We start from the raw sequence: 19,666 nt of genomic DNA, 5'->3' as shown, positions 1-19,666 counted from the left end.
AGGTTTGTGGAAGGCTGGAGATGCATGGCACGAGACAAATGGCTTGGTCACTGTCTTTGGTCCATCCCCTCCAGGGTCCCTAGGGTTGGCCGCTGTCGGCAGACAGCCTACTGGGCTAGATGGACCTTTGGTCTGACCCAGGACGGCCATTGTAAGCTCAGGGCTCAGGGTCGGGGGTCTCAGTGGACCACCTTGATTTTCATGCACACCTGCTCCTGGGTGGCCAGGCTGGCAGCTCTCCTGCCCTAGACGGCCACTTTCCTGTGCCTAGTGCGGAGATCGTGGACGAGGTCCACGATCTCCGCACTAGACCAGGCGGGTGCCCGCCTCTTGCGGTCCCGGGCAAGCTCCCGGGAGCCGCCAGCCTGGTCCCGGGAAGAGGGGGAGGGCTGGGGTGTATCGGGTGGGTGGCTCGATCCGTGCCAGGTGCAGGGTCTGCTGGCTGGGTGCTGGCAGGCTTGCACCTGGCACGGGCACCGTAGCCAGCCCGTGCCCCTTTAAGGGGTCTGGGGCCGGGAGGGGGGCAGACAAGTTTCCCTGGTGTTGGCCAGAGTGGCCACGAGGGAAAGCTGGGGAGGGCTAGCCTCCCACTAGTTCGAATTAAGGGTCTACACAGCCCTTAATTCGAACTAGCTAGTTTGAACTAGGCTTAATCCTCGTGGAATGAGGATTACCTAGTTCGAACTAAGCGCTCCGTTAGTTCGAATTAAGTTCGAACTAACGGAGCGCTAGTGTAGCGCCTATGAAAGTTAGTTCGAACTAACGTCCGTTAGTTCGTACCAACTTTGTAATGTAGACATACCCTAAGAGACTAGTCGATTAGTGATGTGACTAGTTACTTCCCCCCCCACACACACACTTTGCTGCCTCTGTCAGAGAGAAACAGCGAAGGTGAGGAGCAGGAGCTGGTGCTGGGGGAATCTAGTTCCCTCCAGCCCGTTCACTCCAGCACCATCTCCGCGGGGGACTGGGGAGGTAGAGGCACAGCAGAAACGGTGTGAACAAGTACTGAAGCAGTCTCCGCTTGCATCACTTCTGCTACAATTCTGCTGGGGCTCTTGTACATTTCAAAGGCTGAGGTGCCACAGGGATTGAGACCTTGCTGGCTCCACGCTCCCTGTGGGGTTTCTGCTTTTGAAATGTTCAAGAGCCCCACTGGGACTCCTTCGCTGGCTCCACACTTGCTTCTGTTGGGGCTCATGAACATTTCAAAAGCTGAGGCACTGCAGGGAGCACAGGGCCAGAGGGGTCCCCCACTAGTCCCATGCTCCATGTGAGGCATCCTTTTGAAACATAGAAGAGCCCCATTAGGGCCCCCAAGCAGGGCTCTTGCTACAGTTCAAAGGCGCCCATATAGACTAATCGAATAGTCAATGGAAATCCCATCGACTATTCGATTAATCTAAATTTAACATCCCTATCTCAGACTTCTCCAACTCCTTTGTTTTTTACACTGCCCAAAAACTCTTGTTTGACATCAGCCCTGACTCTCTAATGATTTAAACCAAGCAAGCAGAGAACTCTGAAACCTGGAATTTCCACGTTCTGGTTCAGAATTTATTAGCCAACTAGGTATTCCCTGATGTGAGGTGGCGAAACAGGGGAGAGAGTTAAACTGTAACCCCTGGAGGCAAACAACTAGCCTCTTTGGCGATATATACACTACCAGGTTATTTTGAAGTAAGTTATTTTGAAATAACTCATGGCATAACTATTTTGAAATAAGCTTATTCCTCTTCACAAACAGGAGTTATTATTTCAAAATAACAAGCCCATTATTTCGAAATAACAGGCTTGGTAGTGTGGACACTCACCTTGTTATTTCAAAATAAGGGGGGTTATTTTTAAATAACTTCCTAGTGTAGACATGACCTCTGAAGCATTCCACTGTTGTACAATGAGAAACAGCAAGTCTGCCACTTTCTGTTTACAAGTAGGACAAATGCTGGCATAAGGGAGACACTGTGGGTGAGTCTACTCTGGCACCTTATAGCACTGTACTTTCTGGCTCAGGTGTATGAGGAAAAAAAAAGACACATCCCCAAGCACAGCAATTTATAGTGGATACAGAGATGATTACACCATTATCGGATCCATAGTTCCCTCTATCTAAACTATAGCCAATGAAATGCCATCAAATATTCAGCTTCAGCTTACAATGATGGATGAATTAAAAAACCCTGAATCAGACACTTCTTTCTGATCAGTTTGGATATACCTAATGCTGCTGGATCACAGAACAGCCAGCAACTTTACCTTCCAGAACCCTGAATGGTCATAAGCAGCACAGTTTTTAGAGACAAACCCAACACCACCATAGGGAGGCTGTTCATTCTTTCCCCACCTTTCACCAAGGTAGAGAGAAAATCTACATAAAGCCAACATCACAGACATAGCAAGATTCCACTGAGCACATAGTGCATGCGATAAGCATGGAAACACCATGTACAGAATGTGCAAGCACCTCTGTACTCCCATTCCATGTGCAGCCCATTCAACGAGCCACACAAAAGTCTGGGTGGGATTCGGGGTTACATCACAATTTCTGGCAACCTATCCAGGAGCCAGTTTGAAAAAACAGCAACAAAGAAATTCCAGAGATAAACGTGAATTTATGAGGCACAGTAAAAGAGAGCAATGACTGGTACCAATCATGCTCACTAAGGCCATCATCCTGTAAGACAGTCATGAAAGCAGTGGCAGATATAGGTCAGGGCGAGCAGGGCAGCCGCCCTGGGCCCCACGCTTCAAGAAGCACTGTGCATGCGCCATGTCAAAGGGGGGGGGGCCACGATATTGTGCTGCCCTGGGTCCCGCAAAATCCTCATCTGCCCCTGCATGAAAGTGTGTGTGCAACCCCCCCCTTTCCTTGGAAGTCTGTGGAAAGACTAAACATATACATACGGTTAAACAGATGATTAAATGTTTGCAGGATCAGTGCCTAAGACAGCACTGGGCAAGATGCCACCAAGGGGCCGGATCTTGCCCATGGACTGTATCTGGCTGCTTTCTATTTATAGTCTGCTGTCAGTGCCACTGAATTTCTAGGCAGTGGCTCAGGCAGCAGGATCATATTTAAATGGTTCATGGCTCCCAGTCGTGGCACTACTCTGGCAGGGGATGGAACAGCAAGCCTTTTAAATAGGCTCAGGAAGGCAATGCACTAGTGGCAGATCTGGGAGCTGGGATCTCTTTGCTGTGTGTTTAATTCAAAGCCTCCAGCTCCAGACAACTCTGGGAGGAGGCTAGTTCTCAGCTCTGCCTCTTCTGCTCCAAGCCCCTCCACTTCTGAGGAGTGGCGAGCTGGCCAATGACCACATAGCAAAATTCATTAAGTGGTCCCCCTGCAAAAATAATTACCCACCTCTGCTGGCAGCAGAGATCTAGGGAGAGGGGCTACGGTTAGCCGCCTTGAAAGTGGGGTTCACCCACTGCCCAGGCCCAAGTTTCTTTAGGCCTGAGTCCAGTTTAATGCCAATGTGACTTCAGTGGAGTCACCCGACTTACACCAGTACACGTAGAATGAGAATCAAAGCACTCCTCTCTATCTAATCCGAGTGCTGCAACATTTTTCCAAAACAAATCAGCCAAGCTCCTTGTCCTCCTAACAATGCAGCTTCAGTATCATTTTCAGCCTGCTAACATTCTACCCTCTCCCACTTCTTTCCAGCCACCCTTGGGAGATGCATTTGTTGCCTCCCTGCTTCTCTTGACGCCTCACAATTCACAGTATAAATTTTACGAGATAATGACTTCATCCTAACAGGGGGTGAGCTGGTGTCAAATTGCCAACCACGCATTTTCCACGCCAAAAAAAAAAAAAAAGTTATGAGAGAAAGCCATTTTACTAGACCAAAACCAAAAAAATCATCTAGCACCTGTGCAGTTTCATCAGGGCATGGAGTAAGCACACCCTAGCTTCAAAATAAGACTGAAACTCCACAAGCTGGGAAATTATGGGCTGCCGTGCAAACATCTTTCATAGTCTTCTTTTTATTTTTCAGAGGCTGCCTGCGTAAGCATGGGAGGAACTTCCAAGTTTCCCTAATTTATAGTTACTCCTGAGTGCCAACTACCTGCATAAACTACAAATGGCAAGCATAATTTCTGGCAAGTGTAATTTCAGTCCACATAATTAATTTTGCCTAGACATGTGATGCACCACATTTTTTAAACCCATAAACATTACATGTGTACATATATAATATATATGTAAGGTATAAGCAGTAAAACACACACACACACACACACACACACACACACACACACACACACATTCCAATTACATCTATTATAGTTTCACCCATATATTATGCATATGTCACATATACACACAGACAGAGGTCTTAGCAGAACAGAACAGAATATACAGCTCATCTTGGCATGAATCCCAGGAATAAAACTTGAAGTAACAAATCTAACTCCACTTTAGTCCAACAGTATGTGTGGTAATTGCTGTTACAGAAGAGAACAGCATAACAGATCATTAAATTCTTGAATTATTGTGTGCATCACACCCATGTGATTTTTTTGGTAATGGGAATTGAGTATTATTTCAAGAGACTCTGTCAACTGGAAAAGTTACACTGCTCTCTGAAAATCTCGTATCCACTACAGCTGTTCATAGCCCCATCATTCTTACTATTATAACTGATGCAAGTTAGCAAAATAAAATCTTTTGCAGTCAGCAGCTTACTTTGTGCAACTGATACAGTCATTTTCATCATTTCACTCTCTAACCAAAAGGCTCCAAATCATAACCTGACACAGTAACTTTGCTCAAAGGATTAGTTCAATTGACAATCCCCCATCACATACAGGTAAATGTACTGTAGTCTACAGGGCCACATTACAGCCCTGTGATTAATAAATCATTATACAATGGTGACTGGCAATCTCAGCAGATTAGCAAGGATTTAGGACATAGCCATTGTGCATTGCTATATGCTGAAACAATTTGAAAACAATTTGAAAAAGGAGATATGTATTCTCCTTCAACTGTTGAAGCAAATGTTCAAGATGGCAAAGCATTCTCTTCCACCGTTAAAACATGTGCTTACATCAAAGTTCACACACTTACATAGCTCTTTGCACTATAGATCTCAAAACTTGTTTTACTGATGGAGAAATTGATGCATAGAGAAGGGAAGTGATTTGCCAAGTTCACGTAGCAGAAAAAGGTCACACAACTGAGGTCTCTCTACATTATCCTCCTGGGGATTAACAACAGTGTTAAGAACACACAAGTATTCGGCTTGCCGATGATTACTGCACAATGCATACAGTTAGCAAAAATCACTGCTAAACTTGGTATCTAAGTTTCTGAGCTGAGTTTACAAGCAACGTCTCCACTGAAACAACAGCTGCAAACTCCCAGCTGCCTGTCTTAAGTAAGACAATTTGCACAGTGATTTTGGGCAATCTCAAATTAAGCCATCCTTTGTGGGCTGCTTCAAGAATGAACAAGCCAGAATTAATGAGATGCATATGTCAGGAACCACCCCTCAAAAGCATGAAGTATCAACAACTTCAGCAATCGCACAAATGCATTTGCAGATGCTTGGCTCAAGAAACTTTCCTCTTCTCAAAAATCAGAGATGTTTTTAAAACTCGGGGGAGAGAGGGTATCCACCCACAGAAGCAGCAGGAACTCACAGTCTGTCAGTAAAGAAGAAAAAGTAGAAAACTCTCTATTTCTGTAATAACTGCCTCTTTGCTGCAGGGCCAAGCCCCTATTTTGCAAAGGAACTTCTTGTCAGTGGCCTACTTTAGATCCCCAGATCCCATGTAACCAAACAAAGCACTTCAGAGCAGCCAGGCCACTTATCTAGTAGCATCTGAGTGCCACCTACCTAATCGTATGCACCTCAATGCAACGCTAACCACCTCAACATCAAAAAATCAATGAAGGGGGCCACACCGTCTTAAAACCAATTTGGAGATGCAATGGAAAGCCTGTAATTATTTCTTAATCCTCCTGCCAGCCTGAGCCTATAAACACTATGCATTACATAGGTCCACCCCTCCTGTTTTGCAGCCAAAGTATGAGCTTTTCCTCCAGCTCTGGCAGTGAGTAATAATTCCTTGTAGTCATGGTAACACTGGCCAGTATCCAGCAGACAATGGGGGACTTGAAATACTGCTAGGCCTTTTTATAGCTCAGCTCTAAAAACCTCTAAAACATTAGCTGTCCCACAGCTAACCCAACTCAGCCACCTCTCCTTTTTAACCATTTCCTTCCTGTGCTAATACACAATTTACTCTCAAATGCACACAGGTGTTTTGTTTTCATATTTCCATCTTAAAATAATAGCCAGGATTTTTTTTAAAGGGGCTATTTCTGATCCACGGTACTGTATTTCCGCACATTTCCAGCTCCCTTCTTGTTCCTTGACCAACTAACCGCCAGCCAGAGGGGAACAACAATCGCAGGAGTGTTTGCAGTAACTGCTACAGGCTTCTCATTTGATTTTGTTACTCACTAAGTGCCTTCACTGCAACGTTAACACAAGTTATTTACACTCCAGTTACTGCTCTCAAGTAGGCCTACCTCAAATGACAGCAGCCTTGCTGTGACAGCTTATTTGAGCTCCTGTATCCCCAAAACCACTGCATTCCCTGGTGCATCACTAAAACTAATAGGAGCACAATCCTTGGCTCTCAGTAGAGCCCTGTATAGATACAAACTTGGTATCCACATCCTCATATGCAAAAATGACCCATGAATATAATAAAGCCACAGATTTGTAAGGTTCTAAATACAAAATTGGTATCCACATGCACAAAAATAAACCAGGGATATCTGCATCCATAAGTGTGGATATCCCCGATTTGCAAGGCTGCAGTAAGCGGAGATCTATGGTTTATTTCCAAGTGAACGGTGGGAGAATCTCCCTGTCATGTCTGGGCACACATGAGAATTGTGGGGAGACACACAGGCAGCACTGAATGGAACTAGCCTACATCCACACTAGGGGCAGGTCAGGTTAGCTTCGATCATGATTTGTGCTCTTGGATTAGCTAACTCAAGTTAAAAGCAGCCCTGCAGCAGCACTAAATGTGTCTGCACAATTTGAGCAGGTGGAAACATTCAAGTCAATTTCGCAGTGAAGAGAAGCCCACTGACACCTTCAATTCATATCAAGTTAACAGGAGACGCAAGCACTAGGCATCCCATAAGAGCAGGTGCTAAAAGCAATTTACAGTGCCCACTCAAAAGTAAGTATGAGCCATCAGCAAGTGCACCACATTACTGCTTATCACTAGTCTCATGATTATTTGCAGTTTTCCTTAAAGTTCCAGCTCCTGGAGATAAGTGATTACATAAGAACCTCAGCTTTCACATTTTTTTAAAAAATGGCAGATACTAATCCTCATTATTGCAGAGAAAAGCATGGAACAGTGCCCCAAATATACCATAAAAAGACTACAAAAACACCAAAAGCAGTGAAAAAGTGCACATTTTTTCCACCTCGACTGGATGGGGCGTGACAATTTTTTGTATGCTTGAGGCTATACTACTTGTAGTTAATGATTAATTGCTCACTGTACCAGTAAAAGTATTCTGCAGTATGTTCCATACAAACCAGGAGCTTTTCAAAACAGCAGGCCTCACAAGTGTACTGCTATTAAAACCTTTAATATAGCACCACATTTCCTCATGCCACAAACTCTGACTGATCCTCACAGTTGCCATCTTCACAAAAAGTTGACAGTCTCTCCTCACCTCTTAGCACATATCAGGATGTGGTACGCGTAGGCAGATGCTGGCTTTTAAATGACACCCACCTGTATAGCAAAGTTCCCACGTGACCAACATTAGCAATCTTGCCTCAGATAATCAAACATAGGTTTTGCTAGTGCACTTCCAGGCAAAGAAAGTCCAGCTGAGAAAAAGAAATACAACAAATGATAAATTTTTCTATCTTAGAAAATGTGCTAGTTTTGGGAGGCAAGAAATGATAGATATGGAAGACTTAATCATTGAAGAGAGAACAAGTAGGGGACATAAATTTTTAAAAAGTTGTTTGGTTTTGGGATCTGGAAGGAGTCAGAGGGGGAGATAAACTAGTGAATTTTCTTAATCTCACCCAATAAATAATGGGCAAGTGAACCATTATGAAGTAAAATTCTTCAATGGACTTCAACACGAGCAAAATCAGGCAAGTCATTATACAACAGATATTGAGCTAAATTCAGCTCTCAATTACATCAGTGCCATCCCTATAGACTTCAGTCACATTACACTCTTGCACAGGAGTTACTACGGATGGAATCAGTTTGCTCTGCTGCCTGAAACTCAGAGGCAGCAGGCAGCCTCTTTTAAAGTTTACTGTCACCAGAAAGCGATCCCCGAAAACAGAGTTACCAAGTGCCTCCCAATCTTGCTCTGATGTTGACATACTCAAGGAATACTGAGAAGGATGTGACCTACTTCCTTCCATGCTCCAAAATTTCACTGGTATCCATCTGAAAAGAGGTTGCTCATGTGTCCTACTAACCAATGAATAGAATCCCAAAACACTGAAGAGGAACAATGGGTTTTAGAATGGAAATCACTAAGTTTTAGGAGAGCAATTCTGGCATAGGCCTACTTTTCTTCTGAGGTCAAGAGCATCAAAAAGACAATCCCATTCCTAAAACTTTAAATGGTCCCATACTATACGTGGAAACTGTTCCGTCAGCTTAAAACCATAATTAAGGAGACTTTATAGCTTTGGAATTGTTCCAGCTCCCATTGTTACATTTCAAAACAAAACAAAACAAAAAAAAAACCCTTCCAGCTCTGGGGCATCTGTAAAACATTAAATACTAAAAAAAATTTCCTGTGTTATAGTTGAGTTGAACCCAAGATGAGAAGCAAACAAAGTTGGTGAGGTTATATCTTTTATTGGATCAACCTGAAGAAGAGCTCTTTGAAGCTAAAAAGCTTGCCTCTTTCACCAACAGCCGCTGGTTCAATAAAAAAAAAAAGTTACTCATCTACCCTATCTTTCTCTCAACTTCTTTATTCACTTTCAAAACATAAAATACTGGTTTCTCCCCTCAGACCTAAGAATTTCCTTATTCACAAGAAACTATAGCTAATGCTGCTTCCTAATAATTGGATGCATTTTTTGCATATATCCAGGACACATACCTCAAGACAGCACCTACACAGATCAAAACAGATCCAACTTTTCCAAGCTTATTTAAAAGTAAATTCAATAACCATACAAGCTGAATATAATCCATTGATAGGTAACTAGGACAAATCAATATATAAGAAAAACAGAACTGCAGAAAGCTACCTGGAACATAAAAACCGACAGTCCTTGTCATTATTAAGAATATTACAGAACCAAATTCCTGTGGCTAAAACCCATATTAATCTGCTATGGAACTTTGTCTCCTTTTAAGTGCTGGACCATATAGAACAGCGGTCTTCAAGCATTAGCAAACTGAAGAGCCCTCTCCAAACTTTAGCAAACTGAGGACATCCAAGTATTCCCTGTAATCTGTGTGCGTGTGTGGCCATTCAGGAGAGATTCAAATGCTACCCAGCGCATTAGCAGAGCGCCCACAGCTAGGTTTGTTTCTACTCTTGGTGCACATTAGGAATGTAAAATCCTTTAAAATTAATTAACCAGTTAAACATTATGTCTAACTGGTCAACTGATTAAAAGGGGGCGGGCAGGAGGGGGCCACTCCAGCCTAGGGATGTAATAGTATAGTCGATTAATCGATTAACCAGTAAGCAAAAGTTTATATGTTAATGCTATAGAGTACATGCATCCCTCATCCCCAAATTTTTTAGCAGGCTGGTCAGCAGTCCAGCCCAGTCCTGGCTTGAAACAGGTCCGGGACCTTCCCCTACTGCAGCTCTGCATTTACAGTGTATTAGGAACCAGGCAGGCAGGTTACAGTTCTAGCTCAGTTCTAGCTCGTACCGGGTTTGGGAGCTCTAGACAGGGGCTGCTGCCACCCCACACTGCTGCCTCTTTATCAGCTGAGCAGCACAGGGCGACAGGCAGCCAGTCCACGAGGGGAGCTGGTTTTTAAACTGGCTCCCCCTGAGTACAAGCTCCGGCCTGGTGCCCTTCACTGCTGCCTCTGCAACAGAGGCAGCAGCTCGGAGTGGCAGAGAGATCCTCAGGAGCGAGGCCGGAGCACACTAGCTGTCAGCCCAACCCCGGGATTATAGAACAGTCGACTAACCAATAAGAATTCTTGAGGTTACTCGACTATTCAATGAACTGATATTTAACATCCCTACTCGAGCCCAGCTGGACTGAAGCGACCCTCCCTATCCATCACAGCCAGGCTGGAGCATTCCCTCCGCCCTGCTCAAGAGCTGCTCCAGCCCAGCCGGAGCAGCCTCCATCCACTGTGAACCCTCGGTGTGCATGGACCGGGCTTGCCATAATGGGGCTGGTCCAGCTGGGCTGAAATGCTCCTGCACACAACAGGCTCCTTGTGCCTTGAGCAGCCTCCCCCCCCCCCCCCCACCCTCATGGAGGGCAGGGGGCTACTACAACTCCCACCAGTTAACTGTAACCAGTAACCATCACCCGGTAATGGCAACGCTTATCAGTTAACTGCTAACCAGTTAACCCTTCACATCCTTAGTATACACCAAAAAAAAATTATTCTGACCTTTGTCGCTTTATCCCAAACCATCTTCAAGGGGATTATTTAACCAAATAATTGTTGCAGTATAGTCAGTAGCTAAGATCTTTCGCTTGTATTAAGCTTTGCTTCTGTATTAGAGCAGGCAGCATTTCATAGAATACTAGGACTGGAAGGGACCTCGAGAGGTCATCGAGTCCAGTCCCCTGCCCTCATGGCAGGACCAAATACTGTCTAGACTATCCCTGATAGACATTTATCTAACCTACTCTTAAATATCTCCAGAGAAAGAGATTCCACAACCATTTTCTAGCATCAAAATACAAACAAAAGCAAAACAAGGAAATTTACCCCCATTGCTTCTTTCATCACCACCCTCACGCTATTATGAAGAAGAGGCCTGTGAGACTGGACCAAAAAGAGAAAGAGAACTTACTCAAGGCTCAACTCAGCAACTGGAATTCCCAGAACAATAGGCCTCTAATTCAGACAGTAACAACTAACCATCAGGGGAAATTTTTGGTTGTATGTTTTGAACCCCACAATTCCAGCAACTGGGATTAAATAAACCACAAACAAAAGTCATAGTTTTCCAAATTTCTGAGAGTAAGAGCGAGAGATCTCAGATCAACCCAAATGAAAACATAGATGAAAAACAAAGAAAATAATTTTGTCTTAGAGAAATAATCTGGACATACACAAATTAAGAAAAATTAGGGGCCCGATCCAAAGCCCATTCAAACCAGTGAGTCTTTCCACTGGTCTTTTAATAAACTTTGGAGCAAGCCTTTGAGAAAAGCATCGCCTATTAGATTATTTGGGGAAAAAAAACTGTTAAAAAAATCTCTTCAACGAAAATCAGTGATGTGGACATAGTCACCAATCATAAGTTTCGTTCACAACTTGTTGCTATCCAGGAATGAAAACCATAATGACCAAATACATGAAAAGTGGGAGAATCCAGTAAGCAATGGAGGAGATCACTGAGAAATTCATTAGAAAAATATAACTGTCAACAGAACAAATCCCACATAAGACAAAAAATAATTCCAAAATGGATGCAAGAGTAGGTGAACAATACGATAGGGCCACAAGACATGAAGTAGGGATGTTAGAGTTTAACGTACTAACCATTTAACCAATAAGCTAAAGCTTATTGGTTAATAGTGTTGGTTAACCTCTGCTGGCTCCTGAGAAGGTGGCCTCCCTGAGGCAGGGCAGAGAAACCTCCTTCCGTGGAGCTGGGCAGGGAAAGGATGGCAACTCCACTTCCGAGACGGAAAGTTCACTGTGGGATATGCAGTATAAAGCTAAGCTAAGCTTTATACTGCAGATCCTGCAGCACGTGCAACCGCTATAATTTTTAGTGGATACGCGCTTTAGCATATTACATGCTTTTTAACATCCCTAATCTGCCGAGCAATAAACAGGCATGAGGAGGAAACACACAACTAGCCCTGGCTCAGAAGTTGTGGCAATCGATGTTTCTGAATTGGAGACGGAATACCCAGCCTCATCTTTGTTCAGGCAAACCAAGAACCTAATATAGAATATGAAACAGTCAGTACAGGAACTAAATGCCAAATCAACATGCTTTTATTTGCACAGTCTTAAATAGAAAACTCCCAGTAAGAAAGAACAAATTAATAAGGCATTACCTTGTCCATACAATTAAAATCCTACAATGTACTATTGTTTTCATTTTACCTCCATCTGAAGCCATCCTTACATCCGGACACTACATTTTTTTGGACCCAGCACATCTTCTCTGCTTAGAGGAGAAATGTTATGACAAAGGCTGGAAACACTGCAGTCACAACTTGGGTAAGGGATGTTATATGCTTCAATATCTTGTCTATGAGGGCTTAGCCAATCCTTTTAGTGTTTGAGCAAGATCCTAATATTAGAAACAAACATGTTTATCTTCTGTGCATCCAAGCCAAAAATAAACCCTAGCCTTCTAACAACTTTGATATAGGAACTGAATTGAAGATAAATGAAGAAAATTTCCATAATAGATTCAATTGGAAGATTCAGCTCCCAGCTATCAGAGATCAAACATGATAATTTAACCAGAGCAGCGACTTTCAGCTTTCATAGAGTTATAGGCTCAATTAGGAATGAAAAATGTTTCAATTTATTTTTCATTATTTGAATGAGAGACATGGAAATCTCTCAATTAAAATATATTTAAAAATAACAGATTTTAGTAAAACAAGAAAGTCTTTTTTTAAAAACACACACTACATTTTCCCATAGTTCTTAGAAGACAGCTGGCTAGGTTAATTGCATGTACACAAATAATTTCTAACTGGTGTAGACATCAGTCTCAGAAGTTGCTTTTGGCTTCCTTAATAATGTAGCTGCACAGCAACTCATTTTGATCTTAGTAAACTGTTCCATATTAAATTTTCATATATTCATATGTAACTATTCCTTTCAAATGTATTTTTCCCTTCGGAGATTCTTCCTGTCTCTGGTCTAGATGGAAAACCACCACCACTTTTTATGCTTGTCTTTTCTTTAATACTACATCATTTCCGTATGGCAATGGGACAGGAATACCATAGCTTTCCACATTAATACCAAACAAGGCCCTGTGTAGCCATGACCATAAATCACTTGGTGCCACAAACTACATAGTTATATAAGCAAACATCTATTACCTAATCCTAATTAACACCATAGAGTACAAAAGGGAACAGTTATACAGTCATCTAGCCTTTCCTTCTGAAGAACAGAGGCCATAGAATTTCACCAAGTAATATTGGCATGTAAGCACAACTACTACTTCTGGTCAACTTGGTGCATTTTATTTAAAATATTCCTTCCCTCCCCTGCCACCACTCCTGAGTTAAAGACTCCAAGTAATTGAGAATTTATCACATCTATCAGTAATCTCTTCCAACAGATTATTAATCTCATTGCTTAATGAGATTAATCTCAATTTAGACCTCCCCCACAGTGTTACAGTGGGGGATGTCTAGGTTGGATATTAGCAAAAACTATTTCACTAGGCGGGTGGTGAAGCACTGGGATGGGTTACCTAAAGAGGTGGTGAAATCTCCATCCATAGAAGTTTTTAAGTCTCAGCTTGACAAAGCCCTGGCTGGGTTGATTTAGTAGGTATTGGTCCTGCTTTGGGCTTGAGGAGAGCTGAGAGTTTTTTAAAGGGACATTGTTAAGGGCCCAAAAGCAAGCTATTCCGCTGCATAGGAAAGATAGAAAATATGGCAAAAGACCGCCTTGGCTTAACCACAAGATCTTGCATGATGTAAAAATAAAAAAGGAGTCCTATAAAAAATGGAAACTAGGACAAATTACAAAGGATGAATATAGGCAAACAATACAGGAATGCAGGGGCAAGGTTAGAAAGGCAAAGGCACAAAATGAGCTCAAACTAGCTACCGGAATAAAGGGAAACAAGAAGACTTTTTATAAATACATTAGAAGGAAGAGGAAGACCAAGCGCAGGGTAGGCCCACTGCTCAGTGAGGAGGGAGAAACTGTAACAGGAAATTTGGAAATGGCAGAGATGCTTAATGACTTCTTTGTTTCAGTCTTCACTGAGAAGTCTGATGAAGGAACGCCTAACATAGTGAATGCTAGTGGAAAGGGAGTAGGTTTAGAAGATAAAATTAAAAAAGAACAAGTCAAAAATCACTTACAAAAGTTAGATGCCTGCAAGTCACCAGGCCTGATGAAATGCATCCTAGAATACAGGCAGTCCCCGAGTTACGCGGATCTGACTTACGTCGGATCCGCAGTTACGAACGGGGTTTGCTGCCGTCTCCCTGGTCTGCTGGAGACCAGCAGACCAGGGAGACGGGAAGCAAAGCCTCTGAGGTCGCCGGCAGCGGGACAGCCACGGCGCTTCTGGGCTGTCCGCTGCCCGCGTGCTCCGCTTTGCTCCATGTCTCCCCAGGCCCGTATGCAGGGGGGTGGGAAGGGTGCAAAAGCATCAAGTAAGTATTCTCTGGCCAGTCATGGGAAGGCAGAAGCTGTGTGCCGCCTGAGCCTCCCTCCGCCATGCTCTGACCAGCCAGGGGAAGGCTGGGGCTGATTTCCCCACTTACTTGGAGGACCATGGGGGGGGAGGGTGCGGACCCCTTGTAGTCCATATTTAAAAAAAAAAAGCACACACACACACACACACACACACACACACACACACACACACACACACACAGAGAGAGAGAAATTCCTGCACACGGGTCTGTAATAGGATATTTTCCCTCTCCTTTATTTGATTTAGGATGGCAGATATTCTGTACTTGCTTTGACCATTATTAGGTCATGTTGTTTTGGCAGGATTTGTATCTCGTACACCACCTCATAAGGAGGCTATAATCCCACAGGTGACACCCTTCACAATGTGGAAAGCCACCATTTATATTAAGCATTGGGAACCTTGTCTATTCCTGGCTCTGCCACTGACACTCAGCGCCATCCCGAGGGGGGTGCAGGGCCTGTAACAACCACCCCACTCCACCCGAGATCCCGCTTTTTTCTGCCCTGTACCCACTCCACTCCTTTCCTCAAGTCCCTTCCCCCAAGCCACACAACCCAGGAGATTACCGGGGGGCAAGGGGTTTTGTGTCAGCAGCAGGGGTAGGGCCCACTGCTGCAGTCACCCTGGCTTCAGCCCACTCTGCTCCGCTGAGCAATGCAACTGGGAGCCAGGCTCAAAGGAGCACAGTGGAGTGGGAGCAAAAGAGCTCCAATTCCTGCTGCTGCAGTGAAGCAGAGCAGCCCAGCTGTAACATGGCAAGAGCGCAGCAGGCTGGCAGGGTCATTCTGTTTCCCAAGGCTCCCAGTGAGTGTGGGGCTGGGGCCAATTCCTGGCCCTCCGGTAATCCCCCAGGCCTCCCTTGGCCTTTGACAACACCCTTCAGTAACTGTGGCCAAGACTCAGAATGGGTTTTTGTTTTGCATCTGCAGGAGAGTAGCAGTGATGGCTACCTCTCTCATCAACACACTGCAAGAGAGTAGGGCAGTGACATGAAACACTCTACGGTACAAAGAACTTTAATTGAAGCTGGAAAAGGGCCCCAATAAACTTTTATCGGGCAGTTTTTAATCAGAGGGCGATGCAATTTTACATTGCAGATCTGTAATCCTGCCAGGATAACCCACTCCTTCCAAGGTTTTCAGTCTGTTGTTATATGGAAGCCCCTTTTCTAGTGTGCCTCATTCCCCCACTGGGTGCATTCCCTGGCCTCTGAGCACCTCCAGTACTTCAACATTCTGCTATCACTTCACCATTATGACAGGAGTGCCAGATATTTTCTGCCAGCAAGTCAGCCTCAGATTCAACTAAAGCAAACAACTTCTTCCACAGATGTATAACCCAACATGGCTCTTTCAGGACTACTGTCTTCTCACCTAGCACAATGGAGTCTTTGCCTATGACTGAGCGCCTAGGTGATACTGCAATAAAAATAAATGACCAGGATTGACAGTCATGTTTCTCTTACCCTGCATACCACCAACCATCCCTGCTTCTGAAAATCAACGCAACCTCACTCACCTTGTAGTGCAAAACTCATCCCAGTCACGTAGCTTACCATTCAGGTCTTTCAGTCCGATTAGCTTCTTCAGGAGGGATGGAGTGGCCATTAAGATACTAACTTAGCATACACACACATCTATTGAGATCATATCACCTCAAAGGTCAACAGTTGCTTAGCCACAGACACTTCAGCCTTGATGAGTTGTCTTACAAATTGCAATAAAGGCCTGACAGTACACATATGCAGCAGATATTGTTGCTACTATACTATTTGGCAAGAAAGGAATTTCCTTTGGCAGACATGATTGCTGCTGACATCTCAAGTGTTTAATTTCAGAGGCTTTCCCTCACTTCTCAAATACTTCTGCCTTAGCCTAATGCTTATATCAAGAGCCATAGGGTATGTCTACACTACCCTCCTAGTTCGAACTAGGAGGGTAATGTAGGCATACCGCACTTGCAAATGAAGCCCGGGATTTGAATTTCCCGGGCTTCATTTGCATAAGTGGGGAGCTGCCATTTTTAAAACCCCGCTGGTTCGAACCCCGTGCAGCGCGGCTACACGGGGCACGAACTAGGTAGTTCGAACTAGGCTTCCTAGTTCGAACTACCATTACTCCTCATTTCACGAGGAGTAACGGTAGTTCGAACTAGGAAGCCTCGTTCGAACTACCTAGTTCGTGCCCCGTGTAGCCGCGCTGCACGGGGTTCGAACCAGCGGGGTTTTAAAAATGGCGGCTTCCCGCTTATGCAAATGAAGCCCAGGAAATTCAAATCCCGGGCTTCATTTGCAAGTGCGGTATGCCTACATTACCCCGCTAGTTCGAACTAGCGGGGTAGTGTAGACATACCCATACTGACAAGCACCCTCACAGTGCTGCTGTTTAAATGCAGTCTAGAACAATTGAAATTACAGAATATTTTAAATGCCATGTTGTCATCTTGTCCATTTCTCTCCCCATTTCCCCAGTCAGTCCCGGATTGTGTCCCACAAAATTTCCCTAATAATTGCAATTCTACAATGGCCTTCATCAGAGAATTTCCAAGCACTTAACAAAATTGTGAATTAAATCTTGCAACTTCTCTATAAGGAAAATATCTTTAAGTGCAGATAGGGAAACTGGGAACCATACGTATAGGTGATTTGTACAAGGTCACAATGATGTAAAGACCAGAATCCAGGAGGACCAACTCTGACTCTAACCATTACTGATGACACAGATGGATGAATTGTTACAGTTCTCAGAGTCTTTCCACAGAGCATGAAATTGGATGCGAAAGCATCAGGACAATTTGTGTGGGAAAAAATTAATGTAAAAGAAAATGCGTTTCTGTGAAGCCCCACCTATATTGCTAGGTAATAAACAGGAAATAACCCTATTGCTGAAAACTGGGGTAGTGTTCAAAAAACAAAAACAACATCAGGAAACACATTAAGCACACTGACGTTAAAAAAAAACAAAAAAAAACAACCCCTGCATTGTGGTGCTACTGTTCTCTAGGCTCAAGCCAGTGGAGTAATTTCTTTAGGAAAGGAATATAGTCACACGCACTCATAATTCTGAATGTAATTTAATTAGGCACCCTGGTAACTTCATTACGTATTTAACATAATTGTTTATTCAATTTAGGCAATCTCTGCAAACAACTGCTCCGAGGCCCAGAGCGGGTCAGGGTGAGGGTCTGACACACAGAATGCATGTTAAGGTTTGAGTCTTTATTGTACCAGCGCTAACCAGAAACTGAATATTTATCCAGTCTCAAAAAGATGCTGCCCAGAAGCCTGAAGAAGAACGGAGCTATCGTTGGCACACACAATGTTTAGGATCCCCCTGTCAACACTGTGATCCCTGAGCCTTAGTTAGTAAGTTTACACATGCTTGACATTTCTGTTTCATCTTGATTTCACCTGAAAATACCCACAAAGTCTGAAAAGAGGTGGGTGCATGGCGGTGGGGGGACAATGCCCTTAGCTCATCTGCAACCATGTTCATAAAACCATAATTCACAGAACACAACACACTGGGTCAGAAGAGGAACTGAGCAAGTTCTTACATAAGCAGTGGGTCTTCCACAGGCAGACCGAGTTCCTGAGGCCAGGGAAGTCAAGAATCTTGACAGGGGAAACTTTCATAGCAGCGCTAACAAGAGAGAGAACATTCGTGCCCCAGAAATTTCATTCACTGATAATGTCTTGCATTCCCTTTTTTACCAGTTCAGACATCTCTCAGACACTTCAATCTGTTTCCTTTCTTCCTCTGTGGATTCCTGCTGTTTGGTCACAGTCAAATGCTGAGGACAGAGTCTTGCTAAGTTATACATATAGACACACTGTGATTTGCTGGAGGAGGGTAGGAATAGAGCAATCAATCCTTGGCTTACACTGGTGGATGTTCTAAATCCTACCTAATCACTTTGTCTAGTACAAAATTTTTTTAAAACCTACTATCTCAAAGTGACTTGAAGAAATCTAGGATACAAAAAGGCAGAACACACTCAATCTTTGGAAAATACTGTTCCATCCACAGGAGATCTACCCTCCTTAAATCACAGTGGCACTATTAGGGTTCAACTACGGAAATCCCTCTCTACATATCTGAAACATTTTGTGTGCTTAGTACAATAATTTTGAAGACAATTTTGTCTTTTTTTTAAAATCCAAAGTGACTACAGCCCAAAAGCTTTCAAAATCTAAAGTCACTACAGCCCGAAAACTTTCATCTCTCTGTCCCACAGAGCCTTTGAAAATAGTCAGTGTCATAAAATCGAATACTAGAGAGAGAAAAGGTCAGTTAAGTAAGTCGGGGTCTCTCCCTATCTCTGCAGGTTTCTCCTGATGAATTATCAGAAATGGCATGTACTCCAAGGGAGTTTCCTTGCTTTGGGTATCACCAAGTAAATTAAAGGATTGGAATCACTGCCACATGTATTTAAAAAGAATGTGGTGGTAGGCCAGCACACATGAAACTGGGAAGAAGAGACTTTCGATTGAAACAGAAGTTCAGTGGAAATGAAATTTAGTGATTTCTGCTTTCCAGACAGCTCTTGTAAAAATAAAACCATCTCTAGCCCAAAATCCCAGGACTAACTTCCTTTTTGAGTCACTCAAAATTAAACCCACTACTAGGCAAAAAACACCCCTAGTCTGCTTTCAGTTTTCATTAGCACGCATACCCTGAGGTTTTCCTGGACCTGTCACAAACCAGATTTTGCCCACTGCCAGAGAGTGGGATTCAGAGAAAGATCTGCACAAAACCAGAAGTTTCAGTGCTGAGTTCTCCTTACAAAATGAACAAAGTCCAGTTTGTCAGCAACCAACATTCCTCATTCAAGTTGACCCTGAAATGCAGCAGCAGCTTAGAATCATGGAAGCTATGAATGTTAAGGTTGGGAGAGATCTCAGAAAGCATCTAGTCCAACACCATGTTTGAAGCAGGACTAAATAATCCTAACTAAAGCTTTGTCAAGCCAGGCCTTAAAAACCTTTAAGGATGGAAATTCCATCACCTCTCAAAGGTCTTGTCTACTATTGCAAGTTTTTCACTT

General features: G+C 43.6%; 1 protein-coding gene across 25 annotated transcripts in view; it reads right to left on the bottom strand.

Moving 5' to 3' along the window:
* NCOR2 (nuclear receptor corepressor 2) overlaps positions 1–19,666 on the bottom strand; it is a 494,549-nt gene that overhangs the window by 387,557 nt on the left and 87,326 nt on the right. The window contains exon 2 of one of the 25 annotated variants that reach the window (XM_075898483.1): positions 7,789–7,886. The exons of the other annotated variants lie outside the window; for them this stretch is intronic. The gene's annotated coding sequence lies outside the window, so the exon portion shown is untranslated. The remainder of the gene's footprint in view (positions 1–7,788; positions 7,887–19,666) is intronic. 25 annotated transcript variants of the gene reach the window in all.

Source organism: Pelodiscus sinensis, chromosome 15 (assembly GCF_049634645.1).
Source record: "Pelodiscus sinensis isolate JC-2024 chromosome 15, ASM4963464v1, whole genome shotgun sequence".
Lineage (NCBI taxonomy): Eukaryota > Metazoa > Chordata > Testudines > Trionychidae > Pelodiscus > Pelodiscus sinensis.
Note: the sequence above shows the minus strand (reverse complement) of the source record. Positions and strands in the feature narration are given on the sequence as shown.